This window comes from Limanda limanda, chromosome 11, assembly GCF_963576545.1.
Source record: "Limanda limanda chromosome 11, fLimLim1.1, whole genome shotgun sequence".
Lineage (NCBI taxonomy): Eukaryota > Metazoa > Chordata > Actinopteri > Pleuronectiformes > Pleuronectidae > Limanda > Limanda limanda.
Genome location: NC_083646.1, coordinates 16,154,055 through 16,166,402, shown reverse-complemented (window position 1 = coordinate 16,166,402; position 12,348 = coordinate 16,154,055).

Genomic DNA, 12,348 nt, shown 5'->3' with positions numbered 1-12,348 from the left:
TTGTGATAAGCCATCAAAAGATGAAGTGAGTCAGACAGGAGGGAGAACAATCAGCTATTTCTTAAGTATGCTGTTCAAGGACATTTTAGTAAATACAATAAATATAAATATAATGGATTCAAAAGTATGATGGTCAACTGTTTCTTGATAGTAAAGCAAATAAGTGGTATATTTACACACTTGCCACATTCTGCTGGTGCAATTCCAACACAACATACAAGATGTTTTCCACAGCTCTGTCGTGTTTAGCATTGTGTAAGCCTTTTATTGTGAAGAAGCCACTCGAAGCATTATGAGTGATAGTAACAACCACAATGATGGCTTAACATAAAAAAACACATTTTGGCATATTTACCTAGTATTTTGGCAGATCAATTTTACAAAAGGAAACTTTCTCACCGAAGAGCTGCAGGTGGTTTTAACCAGAAACTAGAGGCTGACCCACATGGATTATTTTTGCCGATGCCAATAATAGGGAGTGAGAAATTTCCGATACAGATGGTCAATATATTAAAAGCAATAAAAAAAAGGTTTTATTAATGATGTCGTTATCAAGTCCTTAAGACAAAGAAATGCAATTGAGGTTTGAGATTTTACAGTTACATAAAATCTTAAATATATAAATAACTCTAAATAAAAAACAAGTACAGCCAAATATATATATATATATACACGCTCGCTAAGCCAGCGAGCGGGGGAAACTGATTCTCACTCAGACTCGGAGGTTGGGAAGATGTATGGCTGAAGTCCTGAACGGCTCATAAACATTGCGAGGCCGGACCGAGCCCATAAACACAGTGAAATGTACAGTGGGATGAGTGGATCTACAGCTCTGGCCGCAGCATTAACACTGCACTTAACAAACCACAACGAGCAACTTGGTACTCACCACGATTTTCCATTACAGAGTTTGAGGCACACGAGTCGACGGTTCCTGAAAAAGAAAAACAGTTTGAGAAATCAGCACCAGTTCAGAGTGAGAGTGGAGACGAATTCTGTTAAAGCAGTGGAGTCGCAGTGGTAAGTTAGTTTTAATTCAGACTCTCCTTTGCAAGTGATGCTTCAAACAGAAAAAAACATGTGGTCCCAAACTCATGAGATATTTACTGTTCAATGTTTTCATTAAAATTCCTTGAAAGCCCTAATTAATCTTTGCCTTGTACAAATGCATGTGAAGCATCCAAAGATAAACCCAGAAATTGTCGGCCACTGTCAAGTCAAATTAAAAGTCAAACCACAGGTACTCACATTATTTAGCTGAAGAAATCACAAATTCTTGTTATACTAGATTCACTGCTCTTTTGACCGTGGTTATGATAGAATGATTGCAAGTGATGCTCATGTTTTTTTTTATTACTTTTTAACTTTTGCCCATGACAAAAATCTGAGCTTTTTCTTTCATCTACCAAGTCAAGTAAAGATAATTTTAGAGTCTGGGTTTGGGACACAGGGCTGGAGTATGTGATCAAAAATAAAATCAAGATAAAAATGTTCATATCAATCGATATTGATAATTATTGCGATAAATGTCACAATATTATTTAAGTTTAAAGTCAGAGTTTTGCTCCTGAGTGACTTAAGCATGTGCCTGAACCTTATATTAAACCTGTTACACTGGCTGTCACAGAAACCTTTATAATATTTAATATATATATAGTAAGGTGCATACATACACAGTAGAAAGTCATGGATGGGGCGGGGGTGGTAGCGGTATAGCAGTACTCATTCAGGTCTCCTGATGATGACGGCAGCTCCATCCATCGTGACCCCTCTGGTGAAGAAAAACAAACAAAAAAAGATGAGATCATAGTTAGTCATAAACCAAGAGAATTGCCAAGAAGAAGATTAAAGATTAATGGGCAACCATGGATTCCCAGAAACTTGGATGCATCCCTGCCAGAATAATTAAAAAAAACATATCTCAATGATAAAGTCTTGGCTTGAAGACGAAGACCCCATTAAAACCGGACATCAAGTGTGATGTGCACGAAGATCGAATGTGAAGAGAGCAAACTACAAGGTGTAAATGGGCTGTAAAAGCCTGCAGCATAATGATGACATCAAGCTTCAGTTTAAGACGCTAACAAATCCCTCCAGCCTCTCTTTCTGTCATGTAGCAGAGCCGATGTGTTACGACTGTGCTGAGAGGCCGGTCAGACTCCAGCTCAAACTCTACCTGCAGTGCTGTGTATGGGTCCCACAGCCAGAGGGACAACATCAAACCTTGCTACCTTTTTATAGTGCCACTAACTTGAGCCGGTCTGGTGTAACAGTATTTTATCTCATGAAGGACAATAAAGGACATCATACTGGTGCTCAAGTTAAAATCAGCACTCAGACAATGTTGAAACTACTTGAAACGTCTAAGCACTCTACTCGAGAAACTTCAGCAACATAATTAACTGCATCACTTCATAACCACACGCTAAACCTTTTAAAAACCTGAAGTGGATCATTTGTTCATTACTTTAGTTATTGACTATTCTGGTGAGGCAAATTCCAGAGAAACTTTGAGAAATAATAAAAGAATTCATTGGAAACCGGCTAACGTGATATTGACCTGAAGCTTAGAACCAACTGCGGACAACTGTAACTCTTAACCATGCAGAATGTGCCACCACAACTGACAATTATTTCTAACAACTGGAGGTAAAGAGGGTTTCCACTAACCAGTGGTTCGATACCTGTCTCCTCTATTCTGTCAAGTCTTCTCTTGCAAGATGCTGAACCACAAATAGAATTCAGACGCATAGAGAAGCGTTGTGTGAATGGATTAATGTGACTTGTGGCTGAAGTTGTAGATGTGGAGAAGCACCATACAAATGCACCATATCTGTTGAATCAGGATTATTTGATTCTCTTGGGATTAAAGATACAACTATAGGCTATGTTGCAGGAGATTGGTTGCATGCTTCCCACAAACACATGCCAGCCTGACTGCAGGTTAAAACGCAGGCAGATGATTTTCCTGTGTTTGTATGGCCGTGTCAGAAAGACAGGGCAGACAGAAGGCCCCGGGGCAGAGAGCAGCCGAGCAGGAGGAAACAGAGTCAGCTGCGATTTGACTCAGTTCAGAGACGAGAGCGAGTTTGGCACCAACAGACAGACGCTGTTATGAGCAGAACCTCCAGTGCCCGTCTCCGACTGGAACACAAAAAAGCTTCTCATAAAAGAAACGGAGCAACTTAGCAGACTTTACTTCATGCTGCACATGTTGGACCTACTTCATTTTAAAGGATGGAAATATCAATATCTGCTCTGCTCATTTATAAAGAGAAAAAAAGGGGGGGGGGTATGCATTTTAATGAGGTCGGATGGAAAGAAAACTCAAAGCAGCGAATGAGACACTTAATTTAGTGCTGAAACTTCACAAACACATTTATTAGTCAGTCGACTGAAAATTATTCCACACCTATTATTACTGTTTTTTCGTTACTTTAACGACTACTTAAAAATTACCAAATATTTTCATGTTTTCCTCTCCTCATACGTGAAGAAATTAGGCATTTATTTTCCATTCATGATTTAAAACTAAATGTCTGTGTGCTTGTTTTGTGACTGGTGATAAGAATAAAAAACTGGACATGTAAAGACGTCCACTTACATCTTAAAGATAATCAATAAAGAGGATTGACAGATTATTCAACAATGAAAATAATCATTAATTCCAGCTCTAGCTTATACTAGCTTTATAGTCTATTAATCCATAAATTGGAAACAATGTTGTTCACCGATCAATAACTGAAGTAATTCATTCAGTTCAATTCAAAAGTTATAACTTTTTTTCTATTCTTGTCCTTCTTAAAATAAAAGCATCAATCGAATGAGTAAATGTACAGATCTGCTTTATTTCTGTGGAGTCTGGCATCAGTGGAGCCGCGGTATCAAGGTCCCGCCTATAAACTCACAACCAATCAAGAATCAGTCTCAGCTGTCAATAATGACACCCTATTTTTACAGCACCTAATTACTAATTAAAACCTGTCAGCCATACTTTACTTAAAGGCTAAGATGGAGGACTCTGGGTTTAGGACCTATACTACTGATCTGTGCTATACCTATACCAGCCACCAGGAGGGCGATCAAGATTATGTTACATACATGTCCATCTTTTTACAGTCTATGTTTTTACTCACTGTAAAAGGTTCTTGGAACTTGGGCTCGAGGGAATTGTATGAATTTGACTCTACTCTTACTGACTACTCATATACAGAAAATATGAATGCCATAATGAAAATAAATCAAATGAGAGAAAATGTTATTAAAATAATTACTAGTTGCAAGCTCTAAATTCTACAGTTGGCAGCGAATGATCCATTGTGTACAATAAAATAGCTGCCACACAATGAAAACCAGATCTTTTGGGGCAGTTGAAAAAAAACAAGCAGAGATTTGTGAGAAAACGCAAATGCTGTTTTATGCACCAGTAAAAAATAAATAAGTGACCCAAACCCCAACCATTAACAACCCCACTGAATTCCTCCGGTTCCTCTCTCTCTCTCTTTACATCTGACATTTGAGTCAATTACAGATGGAAGTAACTGCAGCGTCTCGCGGGCTAATGTTGTTTCCAATGAACGCAGAGATAAGAGCAGAAGCCCCTCTTAGACTCTGTGATGGTTTCCAAGGATGAAGCCAAGGGAGGCCCCATCACTAAACTAGTGATGTAATCAGTGATCAATATCCCGCCATGAATCGAAGCTCTGTCTGTGAGGCACATGCGCGTCTGCACGGCATTGTCACACACAAGTCAGGCTTGTAAAACTCAATTTCCTACCCGTACAATCCTTTTCAGCGTTTCTGTATTCTTCTGTGTTCCTCTTGCAGGACGATTTACTGGCAGGGTCAAAGGTGAACTTCCCTATCAAAAGAAGAAGCGTTAACAACAACACTTGGGCCAACAAAGCTGCCTACGGCCACATAGAAGAGGCCTTTAAAGCGTTGTCGTTTTTTGTGCTCCAATAAACCGACTGGAGGAAAACCCTGGCACCGCTGAGAGGAGTCAGATGTATCCATGGTCGGAGATGAATTTTTTTACACTCCCGCCACAGCCTTGGCTGCATGACTCAAAAATGATCGAGCCGAGCGGGAGGAGAAAATATCTTCGGTGGCTGAAAGGTATATACCAGCGGATTTCTGAGGCAGACACACAGAGTATTTTCCCAGCGTTTCAGCCGCAGCATCACACGTTACGTATGCACAACACTTGCTTGCCTCGCTGCATGTCAACTACAACATACATGGTCCGAAGGGGAGGGGACGGAGAGAAAGAAAAAGAAGAGCCGGCTGAGGAAGATGCATTCCACAATCAAATATTGCTCTGTTTCACTTGCCGTTAGTGTCAGGCTCGCAGCCAGTCTCAGAATGTGCCCGTGAAAAAGGGACGTTGATGGCCTAGTTCCCTTTTTGAGTTGTTAACCCTCTCCCGGCAGAGCGGAGCCGATCAATATGGAAGTGATGATTCTGTCCAAAGTGTGCAGGACCTCTGTCACCGTCACTGTCCTGGACGAACACAAGCCATCAATAACAAAAACACCAGGTTAAAGCTTCAACGTAGAGACAGAGCAATAAGTAACCTCAGCGTCAGCCGTCACTACACATAGTATTGTCTCGTCACAATTCTACAATCAGCACCCACCACATTGTTAGAAATTCACATTAAGAACCCACATCCTCCTGCTGGGTGATAGTTTTGAGGACGGATGATCCCGGCTGGTACGTTGCCTCCTTTCCCAGCTTCCTGTCACAACAGACTTGCACTCACCAGGAATAGGAGCCACCAATCAGGTACGTGAGAGAGTGGCCGTTCCAGCCCGCCGACAAGTCCCGACTGTATAATCTTCTGTGGGGCGCGCAAACACACCCTCTGCACTGGCGCAGCACAACTAGCGCTGATTCAATTACACCGGCAGTGGAAACGGCAGCAGCTGGCTGGGTTATGCCATCTTTAAATAGCAGTTTGCTCCTCGCTCCAGCTAGCGCCTGGGTTTTGGGCACAGAAAGCCACCAAGGGAAATGGATGAAAAAAAATCATCAACCCAACACTCGAGAGCTCTGTCTGAAACTGACAATTAACGTTCCTACTAAGACAAATGGTGATTTACTACCTGAGCGAGTGGCTGGAGCTGAACCATACTTACAGGCCTGCTCCAGAGAGGCACCACTGGGAGATTTGTAGATGGAAAAGGGGGAAAAGGTCAGACGAGAACTGTTAGTTTGCTTTCTGCAGTTTGTATCCGAGCCGCACAGTTTCCGCAACCACTCTCAGGGAATGGACGGACGAGGGTGTGTGTTCCCAATCCGGGCCGGGTGAGCGTCATCACCGAGCCTGCCCCAGAAAAGCACCGCTCACCGCAGGGACCGCTGGCCCACTTCTCCAAAAAAAAGGAGCCCATAACACGCCCCCCCTCGCCTTTGCAAAACTTTTTCTCTTCCTCCACCTGTGAGAGCAGGACTGCACTGCAGGGGGGGGGGAGGAGCAGTGTAGCTCCACCAGACCACGCGCTACACATTCAGTGCTTCCAGCTCGAAGGAAGCGAGGATGTCCACCTCTGACTCCTGTGGAGGAGGGATGGCTTGGCTGAGAACTCCGGAGGAATCTCAGGCATGGATCAGTCTCATCTGTGGTCTAACCAACTCAATCAGGTCCCGGCTGACAGCTTAACCATCCTGGTTGCCTCCTAATGGCCCATTACAGAGGAGTGGGAGGCTTCCAATGGGAAGAGGAAACATGAGGCAGCGGTTTTTTTCTCTCTCTTCCTTTAACCAGAGAAGACCATTTACTTGTGGAGGAGGTATTACACCACTGGTCCTTGCAGTGGCTGTTTTGGATGCATGTTATGGTATAGGAGCGGAGAGTAGACACAATAAAACAATAAAAAAGAGATGGAGATATTAAAAAAGAGTTAACAGATAAACACACTTTTTAAACCTGTTGGAAAAAAGAGTTCCTGTAGGTTTTCACACAGATATTACTCTTTTAAATAGAAATGAATTACCACACATGCTCATCAAATATGTCCTTGAAAAGAAAAAAAACTGATTCTGCTGATAGAGAAAATCTCACAATAAGTAATAATGTGAATATAGGAAATACAACATGAAAAATGTAGATATTAAAAATGAATGAGTGCAGACACACTTTTTAAAGACTGTTGAAAATCCTCCACCACATAAACTGCTCTTTAATTGACACCAAATTAGTGACTATATATCTCCATAATATCTTATTTTGTCCTTGAATAGAAAAAAAAAATCATAATTCTCTGCTTATATTGAATAAAAAATACATTCACCATCTCTCATATGACACTTAAGTACCAGAGCCATGCAGGCGCAGTGAGAAGATGAAGAGGAGGAGGAGGAAGAGGAGGAGGAGAGAGATCACGTCTTCCATCTTTGCCCCAACAATCCGACACGTCCTAATTATTAGATCGGGAAGGAGCGCTGGTTTATATTAACGGTACCGCCCGGATCACACCTATTTATTGTGACTCCGCCTATGCTGAAACAACATTTACCTGCGAGCTGGACTCGAGTCTACGGCGAGAAGAGCTTCAGAATAAAAGAGTCGTTTAAGTCCCGGTGCGAGAGGACACCCCCCTCTCTCTCTCTCTGTCCCTGTGTGTCGCTATGTCTCTCTACCTCCGGACCGACTCAAGATGCTGCTGATGAGGGAATGGGAGACCCCCGTAAAGTCAGCGTCAGAGGACACGACGCTTTCCGGTCACGAATTTCAAAATAAAAGTACGGCCAAACTCATATATATCTATGACCAAACTGACAGCTAAGGAAAATAATTTGAGGCCATTGCGGGATTATCAATTTATCTGTTTATTATTATTATCATTATTGTTACAATTGCCATTATTATTTTTTAAGAAGAATGATTGATCATAATAATAACTGTGCTATTCATTATATAGGCAGAGGGCAGGATGTGACATATGAGATACGGTCACACAAACTAGACCACAAAGCCAATATTGCAGGTCAAAGTTCCCAGAGTTGAACTTTAGGCAAAGCCACCCTGCGATTTGACAGGAAGGGATGTTTTAATCACCTCCTTTGGAACTGAGCAGGAGGCAAAGGTTTGCCTCTGAAATATATGCATATGTGTGACCAAGCCATAAGTTCTGCTGCGGAGATCAAAAGTTTTTGTTCAAAGGATATCAACACTAGTTTCAGGCTTTATCAGGGAAAGCTCCTCCAGAGGATCTCACATGGGAGATTTTACTAAGGGGCTGGCAGGAGAAACTCAGAAGATTATCATGAGTTCGGTGCGTGTTTGAAAGCAGCTCTGAAGATGTGCACATACAATGTGATATTTTGTTGCCTAATTCCACAATTAAAGTGTAAAGTAGATAATGTGGCATTTCCTTTACATGGATCATTGTTGCTGATGTGTTAGTCACATAACCTAGCTGCAGGCAATTTAACAACAAAGTTCATGTCTAATTAGATGATTATTACTTTGCATTAGATGGTTTTAGCGGCTTTCTTTAAATGAAGCCATGTGAAAAATTCTGCACCTACAAATCAAGCTGTAAAACTTCAATTCAAAAAGCAGTTTTCAGTGGCGGTTCAAGGATTTTTCAAAATCAGAGGCCACAGATTAACACAGATATCTGTCGTTAGATAAGGATGCTGATTATATGTCCACATCATTTTCAAACTAAAACAATCTCGTTAACACAGGCATTGGGGCTCCATTTCAGTTGTAATCCCACTCAATACTAATACTCCATACATACTTAATCCATAATAACACACCTGAAAATGCATCACATGACTACTCATGTACACTGGGCATGCGTGTACCCGTGTAAACAGGAAGGTATGTGCATGTGGAATAATAGCTCATGGCCACTGCATGTAAGCAGATGTATAATTGTAAAATGTAGACTTTAACTGCACAATAGCTTGTTGCATTCTACACTGGTCAGCAAGGCTATTGGTGGTTGTTTTCTACTGTTAGCGTGTCACATGATAGGAACTTTACAAATCAGCAAAGGCTACGCCGTGACCTAAAGGACCCAATAAGCAAGTGGTGGTGAGTGTCTACGTCACTGTTTCCAAATATATCAGTTTCTGCCCGTCCAGACTAAAATGCAGCCACAGACTTTTCAAAATAAAATGCAGCCCCGGACTTAAACACAACCCGCAGCTTTTCCAAACTTCTCTGTGTCAGCATCTTGAAAACTGCAGAGTGAAGTGGATTCCAGATGTATCTGTAGGTGAGTTGACGCATTTTCAAACGAAAACATAGTCATGTATATATATTTTGAACCTTGTTCTTTATTCAAGCGCATTGTGAACTTTAAAAGCAGCTTGGAAAATAACAAATATTGTAGTAAGTCTTGTTAGTAAGGGACTTAAAACAGACTAGTGATTAGACAGGGTCACTTCGGGGGCCAGTCAGATTTCAGCAGGGGGTCCAGTGCACCCTGTCATTCCCTGGATCCGCCCCTGGAAGTATCATTCAAAAGTACGAATTCAACATGTACAAAAACTAATTTCCCCCCCAGATGCAAGCAGCATCACTATCTGACAACTGCCGATGTAATAACACAACCAGAGAAACTCGTCCATATATAGGTTTAGAAAATGTGTTTGTATAATTAAATACAACACGCAATAGTAGAGGGAAATCGACATGTAGCCTGGAGGTGCGAACATCGACACACACCAGCTACATCCCGGATGTCACACGCATCCTTTGTTGTGGGTGGACGCCTCCGCTGCTGCTGCAGAGCATCCGTGGAAAATGGAGATTCCAGGTGGAGCAGCAGCAGCAGTGATTCCACATGCACACGCAGCAGGAACACGCAGCAGCGAATCCAACATATTCAGACCCGGGCATCGACCCGGTGCACATCCGTGGTGGAGTCCGCTCCCTGCAGCAGCCAAGTTAGAGCGCAACTCCAGCGCATCGTGTGCGCACAGATCTGCTTCCCTCCAAACTCTGGTTCTCTTTCCCACATGAGCTCACCCTCCTCCCCTCTGACTTACCCTCCTCCTCCTCCTCCTCTCAGATCTGTTACAGCAGATGTAGGAATCGCAGCCCGGTCATCTTCTCCTCTCCTCTCATCTCTCTCTTCTCCTTCCAGCAGCGCCGGGCTCCAAACACATTTTTACGCACGTACCGGAAACCGTCGCCAGCGGGGCCGCGGGCATCTCGGTCCCGGTAGTTCTCTGGCGAGGCTGCAGCTCCTCCGCGGGCGCTGCAAACACGAGCCCTCTTTGTGTGGCGAAGACTTCAATACCCGACAGGCTTTGCAGTGCATCGATCAGGGGTGCGCAGGAGGAGGGGTGGGGGGGTGGAGCAGCATACCGTTATGTTACGCAGCTTCTGATAATGAAGAATGTATAGTATGGGTTTATTTATTTAGTTATTGTTAAATCAATGCGTAGTAAAATAATATATCTTGCAGATAGTGATAGGGTTTGTTATAATGATTCATCCCACATGACACTTTATTAACTTCACATCATAAATGATGTTTGAACAGGGTCACATAAAAAGATACAGCTTAAAAAATGAATGCTATATTTTCTTGAAAGGATTTTTCTACATGATTTATATACAACTGAGTCTCAGTGAATTCATTTTTTTGCAGTTACAGAGAAAAATAAAATGGCATTCAATGTACAACTTTTTTCAGTTTTATGAATTAATAACGTTAAAGGCCTATAAAAGATTTTAGTGAAAATGTTAAGGTCATGCGATAATACCGCTCGACATGTATTATCTCGTTTTCACAGACATTTTGAAACTAAACAGTATAAGCGACAATAATATAACCACAACTGTCAGAAAACAAATAAATATGAACATAAGGTAAGGAGAGAAAGAAACAAAAGACAGAATGTACAACCTTAGACTAGACAAAGTAAAACAAATCTATCTATAATTAAATAAGGAATGAAGGAAGAAGAAGAAATCATGCAACAGTGACATCATCACTGAAAATATTAATTTTGTTTGAGATGAGAAAACAAGACATTTTTGAATAAGATGAATAATGTCCCAGAATAGGTATTTAAAGGGTATGTCAAGTTTATTTCTTATTGTTTCAAACAATAAGGACAGCTCAAATTAATGCATTTGGAAATAAATTAATTTGTAAACAAAACTTCTTGATTTCAGAGTCCAGTCAGAAAAGTTTATTTATGTTTAAAAAACACATAATGGCAAAAAGCCTACAAAAAAAATTAAAATAATGTTGACAACCATAAAGTAAAATACAACAAAATGCTATAATTTGTATATAAACAACTAAAGGACATTAAAAAGCCCGGGAGAACTTTTTTAACTTAAAGCCCTGAAACAAAACATTTTGCTTTTCTGTTCCAACTGGATATTGAAGCAGCAGAATTACAGTGTCTCACAGATGTAAATTAGACTTGAGGTAATGTTGTGTAAATAATATGGATCAATGACGTCATCAGGCTGAACTTTTTAGCTGAATGACTCTGTAGCCTCCTGTCGTCTGTGTTAATGGTAGTCAGAGGCCACCTACTGGCCAACTAGAGTGACAGCATGGTGATATCAGAGAGAGCAAACTATGCGTGTGCACGACTTTGCTTTATCTTCAAAACATTTAATCAGGACTTGGGACTTATTTTAACGATCAAAATCCCCGGATGAATAATAATAAATCAAGGCTTTTTCAGAAATCATAACCCACAAGGAAGCATTTTGATCTAACCTGACCTAGATTTTAAAATCATTTATTAATTTCTCCAACAAAACAAGCTGATGCCATTTTCAAACAGCAGCATATCTTCAATATTCCTGGTTCAAAAGTTTATCAGACACCAATAATCCACAATTCCCTCATGTCTGAGATACAAAGCTGTGTCCCATAAAGTGCAGGCACTCAAGGTACCACATATATCTGGGGTGGAAAAAAGCCTACATCCGCCCTTTCATGAGCATCAGCACAAAAGATGTTATGGTTTCTTTTCAGGCTCCGTCACCAAACCAAGTGTAAAATCCTGAACAAATGACAAACAGAAACCTCCTTGACTAACTAATACCGATAGAAGAAGAAAAGAAATGCCAAATACATGAATACAAGATATGAAGGGTAGGGTTATAAGGTTATTCCATAACATATTTTTTTATGTTCTGTTATCAGCAGATATTGCGTAAGCATGACTCGTATCTCTGACAGAATTTGATTATGATTAATAAAATGACCATAAACAAATATGTTTAGCACTTTCCTCAGAAACACCCAACAAAAGAATTTAATAGTCTTCTTTCAGAGAGTGACGATGTTAGAAATATGTCTTGATCACAGTGATAGTCGTCAAGGGTTATATTATGAGCATCTGCCTTTT